This window comes from Palaemon carinicauda, chromosome 14, assembly GCF_036898095.1.
Source record: "Palaemon carinicauda isolate YSFRI2023 chromosome 14, ASM3689809v2, whole genome shotgun sequence".
NCBI lineage: Eukaryota > Metazoa > Arthropoda > Malacostraca > Decapoda > Palaemonidae > Palaemon > Palaemon carinicauda.
This window is the reverse complement of record NC_090738.1, coordinates 137,899,397-137,905,346: the sequence shown is the minus strand read 5'-3', so window position 1 is coordinate 137,905,346 and position 5,950 is coordinate 137,899,397. Positions and strand designations below refer to the sequence as shown.

The window sequence follows — 5,950 nt, the reverse complement described above, 5'->3', positions numbered from 1 at the left end:
GACGTGGCAAACAGAAGGGGGGCCGTATCAAGGTTACCCCGTTCTCGTACTACTAATGACCACCACCACAGATGGCGCACATTCCTTGTAGCAATGAGCGCGGTGCTACTGATACAGTACCTCAGGGAGGGAAACTGTAAAGATTTTTTCTTTTAGAAAAGAAGGGTGGGTCCATCAGGACAACAAGGCGATCTCACTAAAAAGTATATTTTTCGCTGGGCTCAAGCCATGTCATCCTGATGGAAGCATTCCAGAGCATCAGTATATCTGTGGATTTTCATTGGTGCCTTAACCTTGAGACGACCTTTCTATGATCATTTGGATCAATCAAGACAAATGACGTTACCGTTATCCGTCATACCTCACTAATAATACGCGATGTTAGTGCTTCCTGCCCCCTACACGGAAGAGTCATTCTAGATAGTAGAAAAAAGGGGGTCTCAAGGTTAGCATGTATTGTATGAACAAACATAAGTATACACTGGATGTACAAACCGTCTCGTAGTTTATGAATATTACCATATACTTATCAGTGTTTCTTATATCCATTGTTTGTGAACATACAAATACATGAAGAGTACATACTCTGAACATTTAATCATGCAATTGTCGGGCGAATTAGGACGCAATTACGTTCTAATAGACATTTATTTTCAATAAATGAATATGAAAATTAGCAAGTAAAACGAATGTATCATGATAACGGAATAATACATGTAACATGTACAGAGATTATCTTTCTTTCTTGGGAAGAAAGAAAAGATGAGTGCCACTCTCAGATTGAAGAAAATTTATAATAAAATTTCTCTTCATAATTCCTGCACTAGTTACTTCTATCGGCACTGTGTACTACGTACACATGGCACTATTGCTTTCTGCATAGTTCCACACCTGGGATTTTTGAACAGAGCTAGTGTCACCATGGTAATACTTAATCAAAGGAGGTCACACTAAGAGGATGACCTCTTCTCCCTTTAATTGACAGTCCTGGTCAATTAGCTGTTCATTGTAGAATTAGACGGCAGGTTAAATACTCTACCCGACGTCACCACATACTGCTTCAGTTCATGGAATTGCTTATCATAGTGTTTGTAGAACACTCTGGATGATTCTCATCCAGTATATGAGCGAGGACATTCGAAGTCCCAAGCAATTAATTGTTTATGACAGTAATTAGGAGGCAGGTTTTAATACACTTGATGCAACCACTACATAGTGCTTCAGTTTGTGGACCTGTTTCGCATAGTGTTTGTAAAACACTCTGGATGATTTCCATCTAGTGTATGAACGAAGATGCTCAAAGTCAATATACTGAAAGAAGGCTCAGTGATAAAGCAATCTTTCTCGGATCATGACCTGCGGGAGTAATGTAAGGATCCGCTCTATGAATAAAGTAGGTGAGCTTCGCCCTCATTTGTTTTAGGGATAAGTTTTATCCAGAGGTTTCTCCTTTAAAGAGCTGACCTCCCCTGAAATCTGAAGTTCTACGAAGATAGACCTTTAGACACTCTACCGGATATAGAGAGATATCTTCCTTCAGAGGGCAGATTCTCCAGGGACCCCAACTTTTAGTGGGTAGCTCATTCTTAGCGAGAAAGGATGGATTAGGGAAGAGATTCAGTTCTCCTGTTTCTCCGAACTGGATATGGCCCTCATCTCTAGATAGGGCCACTATTTCACTAACTCTAGCCCCTGAGGCTATAGCAAACAGAAAAATAACCTTTTGTGTTAGATCCTTAAGCAAACAATCTTCATTGTTCATGGATGAGGCAAAATGTAGGACCTTGTCAAAAGACCAAGAGATGGACTTTTGTGGTGCTGCAGGCCTAAGCCTTGCACATGCCTTCGGGATCTTATTAAAGATCTCATTCGCCAAGTCCACTTGAAAGGCATATAGAAGAGGTCTAGTCAAGGCTGACTTGCACGTCGTTATCGGGTTTACTGCCGAACCTTGGTTATGAAGATGGATAAAAAATGACATACAGAAGTTCATTGAAATCTGTTTTGGTCCTTTTGCTTTTACGAAAGCAACTCACTTTTTCCATGATGACTCATACTGTCTTCTAGTTGACTGAGACTAGTATTCTTCTAAGAATTCTATATTGTCTTTTGATATCCCAAACCCTTTCTTAACCGCAAGGGCAAGAAAATCATGCAATGAAGGGTTCTGGTTCTCTGTGATAAATCGAAGGCAAATAATCTCTGAACCTTCCGAAGTCATCCTGGGTTCAGAACTAGGGACAGCCTCAGCCTCCGTTCCTTCCTCAAGGAGGGCCGGTTGCTCTTGGGCTACTTGGGAGCCAACAAGGCTACTATTACCTGGAAGTATCTCAGCATGTTGAGGACGCTCAGCAGTTGAAGGGATGGGATGAACTGGAAATCCTAAGTGTATCCCTTCCATTACAGAGACATGATGTCTATCATTTTTGTTAGAGGGTCCTCGTATGAGGCTACGTATCGAGGTAGTTCCTTGACGACGCTCGTAATGAAGAGGTCGGACTGCAGTTTGGTGACTTGTCCCCATCTGGGGGAGAATAGGTCTGCGTTTGTGGACCATTCCAACTCTATCGGCTTGAGCCCGAGTAGAGCATCCACGGTCACATTGCTGATCGGTTGTATGTGAATTGCTGACAGGTGCCATCCCTTTAGATAAGGGACAGTTATCTACACCTAGACTGTATAAGACGTTCTCTAGCATCGTCGATTGCAGCGTCTCGTTATCACTTTGGAGTCCCAGATCAGCCGTAGACAATCTGATCTGCCTGGAGAGAGTTTCCCCACTCATGACTGGACCAACATGGTCTTGGGACTTTCGGGCTTTGACCTTTGTTAGGGAAGCGATTAAGGAAGGACCGATATCGGTCTTTTTAGGCCTCTTCGAGCGTTTGATGCTTGTTTTCTCCAGACTCTCAACGCATCTTGCAGCGGTGCTCTTAGCACTTGGCCTGTCTCTGTTGCGAACTAGAGAGAGATCAGAGCTCCTCTCTGTTCACGTTTTGGGAATCTGACTGATTACCAGAGTCTCTTGACAGACCTTACCATCTCCTTTTACATTCCCAAAGGAAAGGAGAGTTGGTGGCTTTTTAGCCATTGCAACCTATGAGCTGGAGAGAATCGAGACTTCTTGAAGCTTATCTTGCATTCGCGATGTTCCGGGGACCGGATCACATCATTGGATGTTCATAGACCAGCCACTTTGGGTGCTGCCCACCCCAGCCTCTCGTCCAGGAACATTGTTGTCTGAACTTTTCCTAGGCTTAATTATTGTGTGACTGTGTCTGCAAATTTTATGAAGATATCTAGGACTGTGTCTAGTCTGACGAGTATCTTTCCGAAGAAGTACGTTACTTTGTGTAACTTGAATCCTAGATAGGAGGGGAGAGGGTGATTGACTGGAAGTTCCCAATAAACGACTTTCAGGTCTGGTAAGACTACAGGCACCCTTTTTTTTTTGCAACAGGGTCCTTATGTTCAGGAGGATAAACTTTCTGAACTCATTATTTTGTTTGGACTTGTTGAGTGGCGACAACTCCCGAATGACTCAGAATTTTCTTGAGTCCTTCTCGTAGACACACAACGGCCTTCCTTGGAATTCGGTGGACTATAGTTTCCTTACCAGCTTTATGCTCTAGAGCTCTCAGGTAAACTCCTCTAGGAGGGTTTTGGATTATAGGAGGAGTTGAGGGAATGTTGGTAGAGATCACCACCTCTCATCTTAGTCCCAACTTGATTAGGCCATGGACCCAAGGATCGAAGGTCCAGCGATCCTAAAGGAACCTCCCTCCTACTAGAAGCATATCTATGCTTCGACTGATCAGTATTAATATACTTTTGACGACCTGCCTGTGGCAGCGTAGTCACTATAACTGTGGGATGTTGTTGGACAGCTCGAAATGGATTTCCAGGCCTTTCCATCTTCCTCTTAGGTGGAGGACCCCCAACCTTGGAAGATTTTCTTTTTAAAAGGATGCCCCACTTTTGGAGAAGTCCTACTTTCTCCGTGGTGGCGTTCTTAATCACTTCCCTGACTACCTCGTCTGGAAAGAGGTTTTTACCCCAGATGTTGGATGATATTAGCTTCCTTGTTTCGTGTTTTGCTGTCGCGTTAGCGAACACTGACTCCCTACATGTTCTTCTAGCCTTTATAAAGGCATAAAGGTCATTTACCAATGTAGCCATATGCATTTTAGCTAAGACCTTGAGCATGTCAGGGGTATCTTGATGAGCTGAACAGAACTCTATCTAGTTTTGTAGAGACAGGGAGGCTGCAAGTCTCTCCTTTGTTTCTTGTTCATCCTGTAAGAGAAACTCAGATAATTTAGGGATATTTTCCTTAAATTGTCGACTGGCGACATCCGACTCAAGTCTTCCTACTGAAAAGGTTAAATGGGCTTCCTTCCAGTTCTTCTCCTGTCTGGGAAAGGCTAGTGACAGAGGCTCGCACTCCTTGAGTGTAGGACACGGTTTACCTGCCTCTACTGCCTCGGTGACATATTTAAATACCTTCTCCGTAAAGGGGAATGAAATTGAAGCAGGAGCAGGAATGGAAGAGTACCTGTTACCTGGTGTGAATACCTTCGACACCGAGTAACCCGCCTTTTCTATGCTACTTGATAGGAGAACCTGTGCTTTATCATGGTCGAGAATCTTAACTTCCTTTGATTCCGTTCCTCTTCCTGACCTTGGTTCATCCCTCAGTCTAATGAAACAGTTCGGGAAAGCGTCAAAGCTTGGCCAAAACTGGATTTTGTCCAGAGGAAGAGCATCCATTTTCTCCGAGATGTAGAGTTTGCCGTTTAAAATCGGCATCAGCTCCGCAAGCCTCCAGGGATTGGTTTTGGATCATGTCGGAAGATCTTGATCTATGGGTTGTTTGTACGACCCCTGAGGAGCGGCAAGTGAAGCTTTACAAGGCTCTAAATTGCATTTTGCTTCCTGCTTTGTGCTCTGTTTGCACAAGTTTTCCAGTAGATTCCTCACTTGGGCCCATAACTGGTCCATTCCATCTAATAGAGGGATAGAAGGTGGAGATATCGATGTCGCTGGCTCTAGAGCCAGTATGGACGGAAACAATTCCAACCCAACATTCTCCCCTTCTTCCCGTGGGTGCTTTCTGCCCTCCTTCCCAAAGGCTATCTGGCCGTTGGGAGATGTACCTCGTGCCTGGGGTACAACTATTTCCTTTCTTGCTGTTGGAAATAGTAACCTACGCATCTTGTCATTAAGCAGGTAAGGTCGCGGAGAGATTTTCTGAAAGCCTCTCACCCAGTTGCATAGCTTGAAACTAGCTGCATTCCCAGTCTCTACCCACTTGGGATTCTTGAAACCCTCGAACAATAAGGCCCAACATACTTTGCAGGCCTGCGGGTTCCAATACTGCAGGGGTTAGGAAATAATATTGCAAGGGGCATGAAATCTGCATGCATTATGTCTGGAAAAACACTTACTATTAGTTTTGCAAAAGACTGCAACACAAGACATTTGGTGTTCCTCCTGTAAAGAAAGGAAAACAGAATGAATATACGAATGATTATCTCACTGATAACCAATATATGAAAAGTCTATCTTGACAGAATAGCTTAGGATAGCAAGCTATAAAGGGATAGTAAGACACACATAATTGTGTATCCCTTGCGAGTATTAAATGTGATGAATTCCCTTATCAAAGGGACTCCAAAAAAAAAAGAAGGGGGGGAGGTTTCTAACACCTAGGGATAGAGAAGTGTATGCTTCATTGTCTTTCATTCTAAATACTGTGCGGTAAGGATGACTGATTTCTCAATCAGCTTAATGAAGAAACACTATTCCTTCAATATAAAAGCGGCACCAGCACAAGCACACACGAGGGTACCCAAATTATGATAGTAATAACTACTGTATAATCGAACTGTAGTTTTCTATTTGCAGTATGCACTATATTGCAAATTACTGACTACTGTATAATTATATA

The 5,950-nt window shown here is 43.2% G+C and overlaps 1 pseudogene; it reads right to left on the bottom strand.

Moving 5' to 3' along the window:
• LOC137653056 (uncharacterized) overlaps nt 1-4,770 on the bottom strand; it is an 87,777-nt pseudogene extending 83,007 nt beyond the window's left edge.
• Nucleotides 4,771-5,950: the final 1,180 nt, after the last annotated feature.